This window comes from Elephas maximus, chromosome 10, assembly GCF_024166365.1.
Source record: "Elephas maximus indicus isolate mEleMax1 chromosome 10, mEleMax1 primary haplotype, whole genome shotgun sequence".
In the NCBI taxonomy this organism is placed as follows: Eukaryota; Metazoa; Chordata; class Mammalia; order Proboscidea; family Elephantidae; genus Elephas; species Elephas maximus.
Genome location: NC_064828.1, coordinates 31,025,537 through 31,044,460, shown reverse-complemented (window position 1 = coordinate 31,044,460; position 18,924 = coordinate 31,025,537). Strand labels below are relative to the sequence as shown.

Below are 18,924 nucleotides of genomic sequence, written 5' to 3'. Positions count from 1 at the left end.
GTGATGCATAACTCTAAGTACTTTGAAAATGTTGATAAGTAAATCACAAAGTGGAGAGTGGCAGGGGCTATTGGTGTAGGCAGGGCCCACCACTTGGGCCCAGATCCACTTACTAAAACCTAGGGAGGTGGGTAGACTTTCTAGGGATGAATAAACTCTAGCACCCGCATGTCCTCTATGCTGTCAACACACCCTTTCATGCTACAATGGAATTCAATGTGGCTGTAGCTCCTTTTCACTCTGTAGTTATAACTGAAATTCTTCCTTTTACAACTGAGTATTTTGAAGGGTTGCTGGGTCCAAAAATACACATTTCCGTACTCTTCTCTCCAGGTCTTAAAACAAGTATTCTCACTTTTGTGCTATGTGTGTAGAGGAAGATGTGAGAGTTCTTTTCTTTCAGGCCCTCTATTTCCCTCATGAGGACATCACATCTGTAATGCTTGAATTCCAGGCTTGGTCTCAGGTGGTGCTGTGTCATGAACTGCTTCCGGGAGAGGTTCTGGCCATGCATGAGCTGCCCCCACAGAAGGAATAGTAGGAGCAAGATAGGGTCCACGATGTTTACAGAAGATGCCATCTCAGTCACCAGGGCCACCTGCAGGTGTACAAGGAAGAGAGAAGAAAGCATTATCTAGACACTGCCCTGAGAGCCCAGCTCCACCTTAAAATCCCTTTCCCTGCCAAGACAGACCCTTGGGCCCAATTCCACTATTTGGTTCCCAGCCTAGAACATGCAAAGTCTCATTAGAAAGTCAAGTCTTTGAGAACTGAAAGCAGGCTGTAGTCTGAGTCAGCCAAGCACAACATTGTAAAAAACAGATATTTATTTTGAGAATTGCAAACATTTCCTGCCTGTCCTCTCTTGCACCTGACCAATTGCCCTCCAGCTAGCGCCTTTTAACCCTCCAGATCAACTCCCAGGAGAGTGTGTGTCCAAAAGAGAATGGCATTTTAAGCTTTGTGTTTTTGAAGTGCAAAGGCTTGTCAACTTTTAAGGGAAATAGCCCACTAAACCCACTGCCCTCAAGTAGATTCCAACTTATACCGAGCCTATAGGACAGAGTAGAACTGCCCTATAGAGTTTTCAAGGAGCGCGTGGTGGATTCGAACAGCTGATCTGTTGGTTAGCAGCCATAGCACTTAACCACTATGCCACCAGGGTTTCCGAGGGAAATAGAAGATGAGTAAATATTTGGTATATGTTTTCTGGGCCAGAAGATTTCAGTTCCCTGCAATCACAACCCAGGCTGCAATTACACTACTCTGCATAATTGTGGTTATCCAGTCTCAACTTCCTTCTATCACTTCCCCAAAGCATATGAATAATGAAACACAGTGTCACTTCTAACTACTCACATCCCTTCTCAGGGTCCATTTCCCTGATTATCATTGTTATAAATGATCTTGGCTTCTCAGAGCTATCTGTTGAGAATGCCTTCATGAAAGACTAGTTTTGAAATATTACTCTGACCAATCAAGTGCCAAGACTGAAACTGCCCTCACAGGAGCTGCTCTAGCAAAAGTGTGAGCTGTAAAATTGTTTCGAAAAGTCTTCCCTTAGGCCAGCCCCTCTGTGCTACTATGTGATGTGTAGCTAGCTCTAGTGAAACTAACCTGAGTCTCAAATCTTTGAGCATCAGGGTCCTTGAATGGACCTAATCATCACTCCCTCAGAGACCGGTGAGAATCTAATGAGTCGCATCTATGTCAGGCACAGAAACAGGGATAGGCACTTTCTCCTTTGTAAAATCCTGTCCCTGGTTATTAAGGGCCCAAACAGGATGAGGACAACAGAATTCAGGCTGCTCCATTGAAGGCTATAGGGAGTGCCTGTACCAGTAGGATTAATCCTGGGTTGAATTCAGTCCTTTGCTTCCTACTAGTTGGATTATTTTCCATTCTTAAGTTTATCATCTAAAACTTGTCAAGTCCCTGGTTGCTTTCCAGTATTCCTGAGTCTTTCCCTCAAGCATCTTTAGCATCAACTTTTCCAACTTACCCTATTCAGATTTTCAAGTCACTGATCCTTGTGGGGATTAGTACATAAATCTGAAGAATAGAGTCTTTTTCTGTTTCCTCTTTTTAGAACCCAAGAGGTCTGCAGAAGTGAAGAAAGGAATAACAGTGGGAGCAAAGAGCTCCAGCTGATTGAAGTGAGTGCCTGGGAAATGGAGAGAGCAGTCTCCCCATGTGAACCCATTCCTATACCTTCTCATGTAGAACAGGTCTGTTCAATCTGATAATAGCCCAGGGCAAGGGTGTCAGACATCAAAGATTGACTCCTGGGCACAAAAGAGTTGCAACACTTTAGGAAATGGTGATCCTGAAGAGGGCCTATCTGGACTTGTTAGGAGAGAATTAAAGATCTGGCTGCTAAGCTTACTTCCTGACAAAATTCTCCAAGTCCATCTGAGTGGCAACTCCACCCTTGAGACCAAGGTAGCTCTGCTTTCTGTGTTCCTTCTCTCTTCAGCTTCTGTTTCCTACCTCCTTGGCCTCTAGGCCCCTCAGGCCTCTCCACCTGTCTGCCCTGCTGGGGCAAGTGTTCCAAAGCTCTGTAGCTCTGCCAATAAGTGCCTGGAGGCACCCACTCTGCCAGTGAACTTTGGCTGAAAGGCACTCACTTTCCTTCTCCATAGGCTGGCAATCCCAGCTCTACCAATAAGTGCCCAGAGGTATGCCACTCTGCCAGGAAGCCTCCTTCTCAAAGGCATTCAGCCCTCTTGCTCCTGGATCTGCTCCAGCACTGTCTGGTGCTGGTCTCCTGGTTCTGCTGACTTGGCTGGTGCCTATTATCCCTTTTTTCCCTCCAGTTTCTTCCATTTGTAATGGAAATGTCTAGTTTCTGCCTGTTCCAACATTGTACTTTGAAAGCAGATAACTTGTATTCTAGATTTGACAGATGAAGAGGAAGTTTTGGATTTTGGACTTGGAGTTAAGACTTCTGCTATGATATGATGAGGTGAATAGTTTTTACATTATTCAAGAACATGAATTTTGTGAGGCCAAGGGGTGGAATATCATGGATTGAATTGTATTCCCCCAAAATATGTGTCAAATTGGCTAGTCAATGATTCCCAGTATTTTGTGACTCTCCACCCTTTTGTCACCTGAGGTGATTTTCCTATGTGTTCTAAATCCTGCCTCTATGATGTTAACAAGGGGAGATTGTCAGCAGTTATGTTAATGAGGCAGGGCTCAATCTACAAGATTAGGTTCTGTTTTAAACAGATCTTTTCTGAGATATCAAAGACAGAAGCAAGCAGAGAGGCTGGGTGTGGGGGGAAGGCAGGAGGGCAAACTTCATTACCACCAAGAAAGCAGGGCCAGTGTTTCCTGAGCCAAGAAGCCCCCAGAGAAGGGGAAGATTGATGACAAGACCTTCCTCCAGAGCTCACAGAGAGAGAAAGCCTTCTGCTAGAGATAGCACCCTCAGTTTGGACTTCTAGACTAGATAGTATAAATTTGTTTCTTCGAGCCATTCACTTATGGTAATTTTGTTATAGCAGCAATAGATGACTAAGACAGGGCCATACTCTAGTCTCTTAGAACCTTTTCCTTTTTTTTTATCTGTCACCCAAAATTGAGCACAGCAGTCACAGAACTCTAGGAGTTAGTGGTTCTGAACAATTTATTTAGAGTAAATAAATTTCTTATTATCGCTTCACCCTTATTGGCCATTGGTCTTTTCCTTCCTTTTGAAAAGTAAAACTTTACAGTGCAAAGGTTCAAAAAATCATGGCTAGGCCATGATTCCCAGTATTGTGTGATTGTCCACCATTTTGTCATCTGATGTCACTTTCTTATGTGCTGTAAAACCTACCTCTAGGTATATTGATACATGTAAGCTGGGCTTATAAAAACTTCACATTTTCCACCACATCAAAGATTCTGCTTCTAGGTATGGCTAACATTTGTCTCTCTCCCAACCCCACAGCACCTTCCTACAGAGTCAAATTCCCTTTTCAAATTTAGAATTCCTGACAGGGGCAGATTACCCAGTAAGAAAGGGAAGCACAGGCTTAGTTGTGCTTACTCACTAATATGTAGTGAACAACTTCACATGGATTTCACCATATTTTCAATGATCTTTGATGTGGTAAACCCATGTGAAATTGTTTGCTACAGGTTAGCAAATAAGTACAATAAGCCCATGCCTATCTTCTTTATTGGATAATGCACCCCTGCCTTGTGCGAACCAAGAAGACATATAGGCATGAGTAAAAGTAAGTTTAGCCTTGGGCATTAGGGAGCAGCAGAAAGGCCTGGAAGCTCTCAAAATTAGTGAGATATATCCCCATCGCCTTTCACATGGAAGCTAGTTAGCTGTTTATAATTAAGAAAACTAGATGGATAAGGTTGACTGTACTTTGAGGAGGCAGCGCTTCCCCAGTCATCTTTTCAGTGCCTTCCATCCTGGGGGGGCTCATCTTCCAGCACTATATCAGACAAAGTTCTGCTGCTATTCATAAGGTTTTCACTGGCTAATGCTTTTCAGAAGTAGGCTGCCAGGTCTGTCTTCCTAGTCTGTCTTAGTCTGCCTCCGACCTTAATGAGATGGATGGAGTAAGCTTTCAGGATCTTCATTTGCTGATGCGGCATGACTCAAAATGAGAAGAAACAGCTGCAAACATCCATTAATAATCAGAACCTGGAATGTAGGAAGTATGAATCTAGGAAAATTGGAAATCGTCAAAAATGAAATGGAAAGCACAAACATCAATACCTTAGGCATTAGTGAGCTGAAATGGACTAATATTGGCCATTTTGAATAGGACAATCATATAGTCTACTATGCTGGGAATGACAGCTTGAAGAGGTATGGTGTATTCATCCTCAAAAAGAACTTTTCAAGGTCTGTCCTGAAGTACAAAGCTGTCAGTGATAGGATAATATCTATAGGCCCACAAGGAAGACCAGTTAATACGACTATTATTCAAATTTACACAGCAAACACTAGGGCCAAAGATGAAGAAATAGAAGATTTTTATCAGCAGCTACAGTCTGAAATTGACCGAACATGCAATCAAGATGCATTGATAATTACTGGTGATTGGAATGCGAAAGTTGCAAACAAAGAAGAAGGATCAGTAGTTGGATAATATGCCCATGGTGATAGAAACAATGAGGGAGATCCAAGGATAGAATTTTGCAAGACCAACGACTTCTTCATTGCAAATACCTTCTTTCACCAGCGGAAATGGCAACTATACACGTGGACCTCGCCAGATGGAACACACAGAACTCAAATTGACTACGCCTGTGGAAAGAGACGATAGAAAAGCTCAGTATCATCAGTCAGAACAAGGCCAGGGGCCGACTGTGGAGCAGACCATCAATTGCTCATATGCAAGTTCAAGCTGAAACTGAAGAAAATCAGAGCAAGTCCACAAGAGCCAAAATATGACCTTGAGTATATCCCACCTGGATTTAGATACCATCTCAAGAACAGATTTGACACATTGAACACGAGTGACCAAAGACCAGACAAGTTGTGGAATGACATCAAGTACATCATACATGAAGAAAGCAAGAGGTCACTGAAAAGAAAGGAAAGAAAGAAAAGACCAAGATGGATGTCAGAGGAGACTCTGAAACTTGCTCTTGAGCATCGAGCAGCGAAACCAAAAGGAAGAACTGATGAAGTAAAAGAACCGAACAGAAGATTTCAAAGGGTATCTCCAGAAGATAAAGTAAAGTTTTATAATGACATATGCAAGGAGTTGGAGATGGAAAACCAAAAGGGAAGAACATGCTCGGAGTTTCTCAGCTGAAAGAACTGAAGACAAAAGTCAAGCCTAGAGCTGCAATAGTGAAGGATTCCGTGGGGAAAATATTAAAGGACGCAGGAAGCATTGGAAAAAAAAGGAAGGAATACACAGAGTCATTATACCAAAAAGAATTAGTTGATGTTCAACCATTTCAAGAGGTGGCATATGATCAGGAACCGATGGTGCTGAAGGAAGAAGTCCAAGCTGCTCTGAAGACATTGGTGAAAAACAAGGCTCCAGGAATTGATGGAGTATCCACTGAGATGTTTCAACAAACAGATGCTGTGCTGGAGGTACTCACTTGTCTATGCCAAGAAATATGGAAGACAGCTTCCTGGCCAGCTGACTGGAAGAGATCCATATTTATGCCTATTCCCAAGAAAGGTGATCCAACCGAATGTGGAAACTATAGAACAATATCATTAATATCATGCACAAGCAAAATTTTGTGAAGATCATTCAAAATCTGCTGCAACAGTATATCAACAGGGAACTGCCAGAAATTCATGCCAGTTTCAGAAGAGGACGTGGAACCAGGGATATCATTGCTGATGTCAGATGGATCTTGGCTCAAAGCAGAGAATACCACAAGGATGTTTACCTGCGTTTTATTGACTATGCAAAGGCATTTGACAGTGTGGATCATAACAAACTATGAATAACATTGCGAAGAATGGGAATTCCAGAACACTTAATTGTGGTCATGAGGAACCTTTACATAGATCAAGAGGCAGTTGTTCAGACAGAACAAGGGCATACTGATTGGTTTGAAGTCAGGAAATGTGTGCGTCAGGGTTGTGTTCTTTCACCGTACCTATTCAATCTGTATGCTGAGGAAATAATCCAAGAAGCTGGACTATAAGAAGAAGAACGGGGGATCAGGATTGGGTGAAGATTCATTAACAACCTGCATTATGCAGATGACACAACCTCGCTTGCTGAAAATGAAGAGGACTCGAAGCACTTACTAATGAAGATGAAAGACCATCGCCTTAAGTATGGTTTGTACCTTGACATAAAGAAAACAAAAGCCCTCACAACTGGACCAATGAGCAACATCATGAGAAGCAGAGAAAAGATGGAAGTTGTCAAGGATTTCATTTTACTTGGATCCAAAATCAACAGCCATAGAAACAGCAGTCAAGAAATCAAAAGAAGCATTGCTTTGGGTAAATCTGATGCAAAGGACCTCTTCAAAGTGTTGAAGAGCCAAGATGTCACCCTGAAGACTAAGGTGTACCTGACTCAAGCCATGGTATTTTCAATGGCATCATATGCGTGTGAAGGCTGGACAAGGAATAAGGAAGACCGAAGACTGGACGCTTTTGAATTGTGGTCTTGCTGAAGAATATTGAATATACCACGGACTGCCAAAAGAACAAACAAACCTGTCTTAGAAGAAGTGCATTGAGAATGCTCCTTAGAGGCAAGGATAGCGAGACTGCGTCTTACATACTTTGGACATGCTGTCAGCAGGGATCAGTCCCTGGAGAAGGACATCATGCTGGGCAGAGTACAGGGTCAGTGGAAAAGAGAAAGACCCTCAAGGAGGTGGATTGACCCAGTAACTTCAACAATGAGCTCAAGCATAACAACAATTGTAAGGATGGCCCAGGACCAAGCAGTGTTTCGTTCTGTTGTGCGTACGGTCGCTATGAGTCCGAAGGAACTGGAGGGCACCTAACAACAACAACAACAACAGATGGGTAAGATGCCTAGAAGCTGTGAGAGCTCTTTGTAGAAGCTGTGTGCTGTTGTGAAATGTTAAAAAGAAAAAATAAAACAAAACAAAAAGACCAACCTTATCACTTACTACTTGTGTGATTCAGAGCAAATTACTTATGCTCTGCCTGGGCTTCAGATTCTCCACTGATACACCAGAAACAGCTTCTCACTCCAGGTTTTGTAGATGTATGTAAAGCTCTGGCAGCACAGTAGACGCTCACTACTCACCCAATCCCCAAATCTTCCTTGGCAGCTACTACAACATAAGCACCTCAACGTAACAGGTGAAATTGACCCAAGGATCTAAGGGTCAGAAACCTTGATTTTTTGTAAGCTGACAATTTTATAGTGATTATATCCTTCATGTTTATTACCTTGTTGTTTCGTCAGCATTTATAGCAGTCTTGGAAAGAGCCAGCCCTTCTCAGCTTTGCCAAGAAGAATCAAGAGAAAAAAATCTCCTGTCATTTCGGCCCCCTGAGTCTAGGCGGCGCAGCGCCCTCTGCCGGCCAGTGTGATGGAGGCCAGGGGAACCAGGCCCAGCACGCAAAGCCGCCAAGGCAGGAGGGTGGTGGAGGGAGCGGGGGTCCTGGAGTTGCCCCTGCTCCGTGACCCCAACCTCCCGAAAGCAGCTCCTTCCCACAAGGATCTACATAACGATCTTCTTTCCTCCATCCCCGGTCGTATCCGTGTGTTTTTCCAACTAATTACTTAAGAATTCTGCTAATCACCTAGCTCTTTCTTGCCTAGAGGTATGGGTTGCCTTGTAGTGAAAACCAAGAGCCCTCTGGTATATGAAAGTTAAATAGTCTGAGCTCTTCAAAGCAAAATGCCAAACTCTTTCCAAAACTCTGGGTCTGAAGTGGGCAGATGTAATAAGCAATGACTATAAAATAGAATAGAAGATAAAAAGGATGACAGGACCCCAGGAAAAGCTTTCCTCCTGCGGAGAGGAGGGATTTCTGTACAAACCAGCACCAAATGTCAGACTTTGAGATGAGGTTACCTTGTTCTGAGTTTGCCTTTGTTTTTTAGGAAGTTCCTGGGACTTCCTAAAGGCTAAAGAATTGGTAGATAATATATGTTAATCAGATGCTACTTGCATTATTTTTATCAAGGGGGGACCTCATACCAAGTGTCATCAACACCATTTAGCCCTACCCAGTGAGAATACAATTTCAGACACCGTTATCAAGCTATTGTCTCAAAGGAGAAGGACAATCAATATTTAGACTGAGCGAAGCCAAAGCTTTCTCCCACTACATTTCACAACAGGAAGAGCTGCGGGAGAACTCCAGGAAGAAAGCCAGAGCTAGAAGAAGAGGAGACAATTTCGGCATGAGAGATGCAACCCTTTGGGTGCAGTATTAGAGCCATGGTTTCCCCAACCATGGCACACCTGGCACTACATTGAACACTGCACTGGAAGTGGGAGACCTGAGGCTGCTTTCTGCTTCTGCAACCAACACTGTCTGACCTTGGGACTGCTTTGGTCCTCAGTCTCCTCATGTGTGTAATGGGAGGACTGGACAAAGATGGAAGCTCTTCTCCATTGCTTGTGTCCTTCCATTCCCTGAGTTCCAGGTAAATATCTATATCTTTTCCATGTTGATGTTCCATGTCGTTTGTGTGACATTCAAAGCACTTCTATTCTGGTCTAAATTTTTCTGTGTCGTCCTCTGCCTCTTCCTAGTAAAAGCCACATAAAGAAACTTGATGTTTTCCAAACACACAATGCTTTGTGATGTGTCTGGTTCTCCTATGGATTGCCCTTTCTCCATCCAGAATGGGGGAAAAAAAACTATTTAGCCTTATATGTCGTCCGCAAGGTGATTTTTTTCTACGAAAACTCTGATTTCCCCCATCCCACCCCTTTCCACCTATTGTTTCCTAACAGTTTTGTCTTCTCCTCTAAAACCTAACCAAACCCACTGCTGTCGAGTCAATTCCGACTCATAGCGAGCCTATAGGACAGAGTAGAACTGCCCAACAGGGTTTCCAAGGAGCACCTGGCGGATTTGAACTGCTGACCTTTTGGTTAGCAGCTGTAGCACTTAACCAGTATGCTACCAGGCTTTCCATTTCATGCTACCCAGTGCCGTGGAGTTGATTCCGACTCATAACGACCCTAAAAGACAGAGGTGAACTGCCCCATAGAGTTTCCAAGGAGTGCCTGGTGGATTCAAACTGCCAACTCTTTGGTTAGCAGCTGTAGCACTTAACCAGTCTGCCACAAGGGTTTCCATTTGCATGCTAGAGGGTGGGAAATTAGCCTAATAAAAAATCAGGCACTTGCTACTTCGGTTTAGTGGTTGTGTTAAATATGGCCCCTCCTATAACTAAAAAAGAGGCAAAATGCCTGGGTTGCCTCTGGATTTTGGAGGCAACATATCCCTCATTTGAGTGTGCTACTCTGGCCTGTTTATCAAGTGACTGGAAAAGCTGCTAATTTTGAGTGAATCCTAGAACAAGAGAAGGCTCTGCAATAGGTTCATGCTTCTGTGCAAGACTCTTGGCCACTTAGGCCATACGATCAGGCTGATCCAATGGCTCCTGAAGTGTCAGTGACAATAAATATGCTGTTTGGAGTCTTTGACAGTCCCCTATTGGTGAATCATAGTGCAAACCGTTACAGTTTGGGAGAAAAGCTCTGCCATCCTCTGAAGATAACTAGTCTGCTTCTGAGAAAGAGGTTTTGGCTTGTTCCTGGGCCTTAGTAGAGACTGAATGCTTCACCATGGGCTACCATGTCACTATGCGGTCTGGGCTGCCCATCATGAACTGGGTGTTGTCTGATCCACAGAGTCATAAAGGTGGACGTGCAGAGCACAACTCCATTATTAAATGGAAGTGGTATATACAAGATCAAGCTGGAGCAGGTCCTAAATGCACAAGTAAGTTACATTATGAAGTGGCCCAAATGCACATGGTCCCCACTCCTGTCACATTACCTTCTGTCATGGATTGAATTGTGTCCTCCAAAAATATCCGTCAACTGAGTTGTATCAAGATTCTCAGTATTGTGTGATTGTCCACCATTTTATGTGCTTGTCCACTGTTTTATGTGATTTCCCTATGTGTTGTAAATCCTATTGCTATGATGAAATGAGAGGGATGAGTGGCAGTTATATTGATGGTATATATAAGATTAGATAGTGTCTTAAGCCAATCTCTTTGAGATCTAAAAGAGAGAAGAGAGCAGAGAGACAGAGGGACCTCATACCACCAAGAAAGCAGTGCCAGGAGCAGAGGGCATCCTTCGGACCTGAGGTTCCTGCGATGAGATGCTCCCAGACCAAGGGGAGACTAATGACAAGGACCTTCCTTCAAAGCCAAGAGAGAAAGCATTCCTCTGGAGCTGACAGCCTGAATTTGGACTTGTAGCCCACTAGATTATGAGAGAATAAACTCCTCTTTGTTAAAGGCATCCACTTGTGGGATTTGTGTTATAGCAGCAGATGATTCAGACACCTTCTTTCAATCTGTACCTATGACCTCATGGGCACTTCCTTAATATCAGTTGGCTGAGGAGGACAACACTCATGACTGTTTTACAGGTGGTTCTGCATGCTATGCAAACACCACTCAGAAGTGTACAGTGCCAGCAATGCAGCCCTATCCTGGTATCTCCCTGAAGGAAAGTGGTGAAGGGAAATCCTCCCAACGGGCAGAACTTCAAGCAGAGTGCCTAGTTGTTTCTTTTGCTTGGAAGGTGAGATAACCAGATGTGGGATTGTGTACTGATTCATGGGCTGTGGCCAAAGATCTGGCTGGATGGTCAAGGAATTGGGTGGAACATAATTGGAAAATTGGTGACGAGGAGGTATGGGAAGAGGAATGTGGATAGAGCTCTCTGAATGGGCCATAGACGTGAAGATATTTGTGTCTCATGTGAAAGCTCACCAAAGCATGACCTCAGCAGACAAGGGTTTTAACAATTGAGTGGTTAGGAAGATAAGCTCTGTGGATACTAGTAAGCATTATTCTCCTGCCACTCCCGTCATTGCCCAATGGGCTCATGAACAAAGTGGCCATGGTGCCAGGCACATAGGTTATGCATGCACTCAGCAACATGGACTTCCACTCACCAAGGCCAGCTTGGCTATAGCTGCTGCTGTGTGCCCAATCTGCCAGTAGCAGAGGCTAACACTGAGTCTTTGATATAGTACTAATCCTGGGGGGAATCATCCAGGAACCTGGTAGCAGGTTGATTACACTGGATCACTTCCATTATGGAAAGGGCAGTGTTTTGTTCTTCCTGGAATAGACACTTACTCTGGATACAAAGTTGCCTTCCTGCATGCAATGCTTCTGTCAAAACTGCCATCTGTGGGTTTGTAGAATACCTTATCCTCCGTCGTGGTATGCTACACATCATTGCCTCAGATCAAGAAACTCAGTTCACAGCCAACGAAGTGCAGCAATGGGTCCATATCATGGAATTCACTGGTTGTACCATGTTCCGCATCATCCTGAAGCAGCTGGGTTGATAGAACAATGGAATGGCCTCCGGAAGATACAATTACACTGCGTCGTAGGTGACAATACCTTCCAGGGCTGGAGAAATGTTGTCCTGGACGCTCTATATGCTCTAAACCACTGTCCAATATATGGTACTGTTTCTCACATAGCCAGAATTCAGAGTTCCAGAAATCAAGTGGTATAAATGAGAGTGGCACCACTCACTACTACCCCTAGTGACCTGTTCACAAGATTTTTGCTTCCTGTCCCTTTGACCTTATGCTCTGCAGGTCTAGAGGTCTTAGCACCAAAGGGAGGAATGCTCCCACCAGGAGACACAACACTGATTCCGTTGAAATGGAAGTTAAGAACGCTACCCAGCTGCTTTGGGCTCCTCATGCCTCTGGCAAAGAAGGGAGTTACTGTATTGGCTGGTGTGATTGATCCTGATAAGCGAGGGGAAATTGGGTTGATATTTCCTAAGGGAGGTAAAGAAAGTATGTGTGCAATGCAGGAGATCCCTTATGACATCTCTTAGTACTCATGCCCTGTGATTAAAGTCAGTGAAAAATTACAACAACTCAATTCTGACATGACTACTAATGGCCCAGTCTCTTTAGGAATGAAGGCTTGGGTCACCCCACTAGGCAAAGAACCATGACCTGCTGAAGTGGCTGCTGAGGGCAAAGGGAATATGGAATGTGTGGTGGAAGATAGTGTGAATACAGGGTATGATCACGTGACCAGCGGCAGAAACAAGAATTGTGATTTTTTTTTTATTTCTTCCATGTCTGTATGAATGTATGTATATATATGAATGGATGTTATATATTTTATATATAGCAAATATCTTTGTTTTCTTCCTTCCTTTATTTCATTACTTAGTATAAAATATGTTAACACAGTTAGTACATTTTTGGTTGTATGCATGTTAGTTGTATCATATTAGGCACAAGTATGACTTTATAGTTGTCTTTATTTAGAGACTATGTACAGTTTAATGAGATGTGCACATATGCCGCATTGACAAAGGGTGTACTGTGATGGTTAGGGCTATGTATAACTTGGCTAGGTCATGATTCCCAGTGGTTGGGCAGATATGTAATCATCCTTCATTTTGCGATATCATGTGAGCAGCCAATCAGTTGAAAAAGGCATTTCCTTGGGTGTGTGGTCTGCATCCAATATGTGCAGATGTTCTGGCAGAGCTCGCCCTCTCTGGGTCCTGTTTTGAACTCGTCGTCCTCTGACCTCCAGTTCGTGGGACTTGAGATAGGAGCCTGCCTTCTGACCCCCACAACCACATGATTTGGGAGAAGCCCCCAGCTTGATGTCTGACACACAAATTTGAGACTTGTCAGCCTCCATAATTGAGTGAGCCATTTCCTTGAAATCTCTCTCTCTCTCTGTTTCACTGGTATTGCTTCTCTAGAGAACTCAGCCTAAGACAACCTGTAATAGGTCAGTTTTAGCCAGGGAGTGGCCTAAGTGCAGGAAAGCAGTAGGCCAACTATGAGCTGCTTGCAAGGAAGGAAGAGCGGGAGGTGGTGAAAAGTACTGTTCATTTCTTCAGCTTAACCATTGCCCCGGCCCCTTTCACTTCCTATATAATCAGACTTTAAAAGTTTATTTTATGCAAAAAAATTGAAACCCTCCTGCATTGCTGGTGGGATTGTGAAATGGCACAGCTACCGTGGAAACAGTTTGGCACTTCCTCAAAAAGTTAAATACAAATTTACTGTATGATCCAGGAATTCCACTCCTAGGTATATATCCAAAAGAATTGAAAGCAAGAATGCAAACAGAACCTTGTATACCAAGGTTCATTGTAGCAGTATTCACAATAGCTAAAAGCTAAAAACAACCTAAATGTTCATCAATGAGTGAATGGATAAAGAAAATGTGGTACGTTTTACTCAGACATAAAGAGAAATGAAGTCCTGCTACATGGTACATCATGGATGAACCCTGAAAACATTATGCTGATTGAAATAAGTCAGTCATAATGGGACAAATAGCATATGGTTCCATTTATATGAAACATCTAGCATCAGCAAGGGTATAGAGACCAAATTTTTTAGTGGTTACCAGAGGCAGGGAGAAGGGACGGGAAAAGGGGACTCACGGCTTAGGGGACACTGAACTTCTGTTAAGGGTAATGGGAAATTTTGGGAATGGTGATGGTTGGACAACATGATAAACATAACTAATTCCACTAAATTGTACGCCTGAACAATGTTGAAACTGCAAATGATTTATTACATATATATTTACAACAATAACAAAAAAAATTGCAAAAAGAAAAGTCTATCTTATATACTGGGTTTAGATTCACATTTGGGATTTCTGGATGGAAATGGGAGTCCTTGTGGTGCAGTGGTAAGAGCTCGGCTGCTAACTGAAGGACTGGCAGTTCAAATACGCCAGTTGCTCCTTGGAAACCCTATGAGGGCAGTTCTTTCTCTGTCCTGTAGGGTCCTTATGAGTTTGGTTTTTTGTTTTTGAACGGAAATGGATGTGTTGAGAGATGGTGTTCTGCCTTTTACCCTATTTCAGGAGGAGGAGGAAGTCAGGGCAGCACTGACTTTGGATAACCCTCTTGGCCATTTCATCCTTTCCCCTCTCTTCTCTCCTCTTTCAATCACTGCTCACCTTAAGGCAGGGCTAGAGCCACAGAGCCATTTTTTCTTAGCCTCAAGGCAGCCCCTCACCCTGCCCATTTCCTGGAGTTCTCTCTTTTCCTCCTCAGAACTTCTTTGAAGAGAAACAACCATAAAAAAAAAAAAAAAACAGGCTGGCCAAAACCAGCTAAAACCAGTCCTGCCCCATCTTGGCATTTTAGATAACCTTTAGCTCATTAACTGCCTTATGCATGGTAGCTATGAGTCAGAATCCACTCCACAGCAATCTTGGTTTATGTTTTAAGGTGGAGAGCTAACATACTACTGATCAAAAAGGGCTAACTTCCTCCTGCACGGAGAATGGAACCCAGGCCTTAGAAAATATTTACTCATTCTGAAATGCCCTGCACCTGCCCACATGCCGTTTTGTATTCTGAAACTGATCCTGCCTATATAAACCAGGCTCAACAAGCTGCCTTCAAGGCAGTCTTGGATAGCACGCAGCCCTACTGTCTTCTTGCTTGGTCTATCAATAAAGTTGCCTTTCGTTCTTCCCAGCCCGGTCTCGGTCTTTTTGGCTGGTCTCTGTCTTTTTGGCTCTGGTGGAGTTGCACTGAGCTGAACCTGGAGTTCCCAGCAACAACCTCGCTTTGCCTGACTCACATTTCTTTTTCTGTTCTAATTTGCTCTGCTTGCTCACTTTCTCAGTTTGACAAGGGACCACAGAATAGTATTTTGTGTGTGTGTGTGTTTGGGGGGCCGTGCTGGGCTTTTGGAGTCCACCTAATGACTGGTCATCCCTAGATGTAAAACATAAGACAAAAAAAAAATCCTTAGTCTATACATTCCTCCCGTCCTTGTTCTTTTAAAGATCTGAACTGTGATCCTGAAATCTTCTTGTTGGACCAGATCCTTGAAATTCTTCTCGCCCTGGGAAGGTACCAAAAGAATGACCACTTTCATGCAGTCATGCTCACCGCCTTGGTGGAATCTTATGGACTAAATCAGACCATTCCACTAGGCACCTTTATATCAGGCCCTGTGCCATAATTATCCCTGCCCCACTCCTGCTGTTTAATGAACTAATTCTAAATTGGCCCCCCAAGATGATCTAAGTATTATCTAGGCACCCTGAGCCAAATAAAACTTGGTTGGGTTTGGAGTGTTGGACAAATTAGGATAACATGAAACTAATCTCATGGGACATCAGCTCTACCTTACCTCCACTTCCTCGTCCAAATTCATACCCATCAGCAAGTACATCTATTTTAATAATGATTTCTTGAATACTACGTGGCAAAGATTGTAAGGATGGCACAGGACCCGCCAGTGTTTCGTCCTGTTGTACCTAGGGTCGCTGGGAGTTGGAACCTGTTAGATGGCACTTAATGTCAACAACATTGCAAAAACAATTTGAAATTCTTAAAGAATTTGTTCTTCCCATCCAATTTCCTCTCTGCTTCCCCCTTCTTTCTTTCCCTCCCCAGGGCTTCAAAACTGCCAGCTATGTTAAGCCCAAGTTTTTAGCGAAAAAAAAATCTGGCAGATGGTTGAGTCCATTCCCCTTAGACAGCAATTCAGAGGTCATCTGGTATTATTTCACCATGCTCCTTGGGGAGAGGGAGCCTCAACCCCATCCTGAGTGAACAAGAGCTAACATTTCTTAAAGTTGTCCTTATGCCAGATGGTGCTCTACTTCTTGTACACATCTTACCTTATTTTGTCCTAAAAACAAATCTAAGAGGTACATACTATTATTATCCCCATTTTAGAGAGGAGCAAACCAAGGAACAGGGAAATTAAATTCTGTAACTTGTGTAAGGCCAAATACAAACTGAAAAGGAGGGAAGAGGAACCACTCCCCTGTTCTTTCAGGATTCACTTTAGATAACTTCTAAGGTTATCTCAACTTTGTCTCTTTGAAAAGTCTCTAAATCAAGGATGTTTCCTGGAGGACCTGGGAAGCAACACTTTTGCCATGTGATCTCCTGGAAGGAGATTAGCATAACTTTGGGTATCTTGCCCAAAAGATACAAGAAAATTAACAATTTTATCTTGAAAACATGAATGTAGTGAGTTGTATTCACTTAGCTCTATTAAAGGGTCAGATTCCTTCCTGTCTTTGGGATCTCTTTAGCTGATTGCCAGTGAGGTATCACATTCTGCTTGTATGTTTATTGAATAATAAAACTTTTCTTTCTCTTCTATTTTAGTGGAGAGGTTTTCTGGGTTGGGAGTAGATTTTGTTTTAAGTAACTTTTCTCCAACACTTGCCCAGCTCTTCAGGCGCTGAGCCAGGTTCTTGGCTGAGGCAGTCTGCATCCAGAGCATGGATGAATATTTTGATAATTCTCACTCTAGAGAGATCAGTTATTGCCCAGCAAAAGCAAGTCTCTTTCCAGGAGGGAATTCTGCTGTTAAGAAAGATAATGTTCTCTGCATTTCGTTTTCTCCAAACAGCACTCTGGGTGCATTAGTTGTCTTTAGTTCCTCTACTCAACGTTTACCTCCATGATGAGTTTTCACTGTGGATAAGCACACACCCTCATTACTCCAGGATTAAGGTCGAGGGTGGGCAGGAAGTCACCCGAATTGGGTGAGGTCATTGTAGAGGCCTTCTTCTCTTCCCAACCCAGGCCCTTTCTCTCTCTTTCTCCATATCCAGGAAGTCTGCCTGCTGGGAGCATCAGAAGCCCCCACCCAGGAGGTGTGCACTTGGGAGATGTGGAATTCTGGCCAGGGCACTCCAGAACGCCTGGGGAGAGAAACGGAGAGCCCTCTCCTGAGATCCTTTTACCTGCTGTTCTAGGGGACAAAAATCTCCAAGTTCAGTAAAGCAAAAAGAAAGTTTTATTAGGCATATATTCAAAAGGACAAAAGCTGAGAACCGGACAAGCATGTTGCCAGAGCTTTGTCTGCCTGAGTCCAAGGAAATATTACAGGGTAAGCAAGAATGGCAAAACAGATAAGCATGCTGCCACAGCCATGTCTGCCTGAGTCCAAGGAAATTATAGACAAAAGTGGGAAAACGGACAAGCATACTGCCACAGCCATGTCTGACTGAGTCCACGGAAGCTTACAGAGTCCTCAGTATATATTAACATTACAAATGGGCAAAACCACTGAAAACTTCACCTTTTCACAGATTGGCTAGAAACTGTTATCCTGCATTTTGAATTATCTTTCTTAACAATCATTGGTACAGGTTTCAGTAAGGACAGTCAGGAGGGTCTTCGTTGGTCCAACAAATTTCTATTCACTAAATGTTAATAGAAAGATAAAAGTAGAAAGTCTTTTGTGTTCTGGCTTACCTAAAAGTTTCCCTAGAAGAAAGATATTTTCCAAGATTATTCTATCTATTGTCTTTATACCTAAGGGCCCAGTTGATGTGTCCTTGTGAGCTCAGCTCCAGCTGGGTCCCATTCTCTATACTCAAGGACAGGGAATAATGACTCCAGTATAATTTCCTAAAGCAGTGCCCTTGTTAAGCTCCAAAGGGTACTTGGTGAAAATTAGCCCCTAAGTGAATAAAAACGTTTTGCTGTGATTCGTGAAGTCTGGGTGCCAGCAGCCCTAGTGACTTTCTCTGCTGTTCCAAGGGAATCAGTAGAGAGATGAGGCTCCCAAGGTAAGAAAGACTCCTAGAAGCAAAGACACACTTTCCCCAGCAACACTGAGATGGGGGTGGTCTGAGTGATTCCCCATCCTTTTTCACTCAGTCCTTGCTTCTGTATGGACTGATCCCAACAGACTCCTCCACCTTTCGCTTCTTGGAAGCCAAGCCCCTTTGCAATTTGTATAAGGTTCACATCCTGGGGACAAGTGATAGCAGAAACTCCATCTGCTCTCTCCTGGAGACCAAGGTAAGCTGCCCAAAAGATATTCTCAGAATGTGCTTCTGCTCAGTGGTCGGAGAAGAGGTAGGCAACGGTGGGTAAGGCTATCAAAGAGAAAGCTTGGGCCAGGTAATCATCACTCAGGGAAAGAGCTGGAGTGGGGAGTGGAAAATTAGGGCTCTAGAGAACCTACGGGCAGGAGAAGGGGGAGCCTCCAAGTTAGGAAAGGGAGCATATCTCTTTAGAATACCGTGGAACCGCTTTTTCAGTGCCTGTATCAGGCAGTGCATTGAGGTTCCCTTGTGTTGTAGGGCAACAAGGCTCCATCAACCATGATCCTAAACATCATGGTGTACCTCAGGGATATAACTGGGCTCATGGTTTATTCAAAATGATCTTCTAATGAGCCAGTTGAGCACTAGGTACAAATGTTTATTTTTCAAATATATTTTAGAGCAAAAAAACTATAGGATCCAGACAGGACTGCCAGGATTTTATGTCCCTTCT

General features: G+C 43.4%; 3 protein-coding genes and 1 pseudogene across 3 annotated transcripts in view; 2 read left to right on the top strand and 2 right to left on the bottom strand.

Annotated features, from left to right (window-relative positions):
* Positions 1 to 8,958, top strand: part of LOC126084010 (ribonuclease pancreatic-like) — a 159,058-nt gene extending 150,100 nt beyond the window's left edge. The window contains exon 4 of the mRNA XM_049898143.1: positions 8,775 to 8,958. The gene's annotated coding sequence lies outside the window, so the exon portion shown is untranslated. The remainder of the gene's footprint in view (positions 1 to 8,774) is intronic.
* LOC126084014 (ribonuclease K6-like) overlaps positions 1 to 18,924 on the bottom strand; it is a 152,685-nt gene that overhangs the window by 119,979 nt on the left and 13,782 nt on the right. The window lies entirely within an intron of this gene.
* The window catches only part of LOC126084013 (ribonuclease K3-like), a 90,529-nt gene that overhangs the window by 57,837 nt on the left and 13,768 nt on the right, over positions 1 to 18,924 (bottom strand). The gene's annotated exons all lie outside the window — the stretch shown is intronic.
* Positions 1 to 18,924, top strand: part of LOC126084011 (ribonuclease pancreatic-like) — a 55,358-nt pseudogene that overhangs the window by 31,164 nt on the left and 5,270 nt on the right.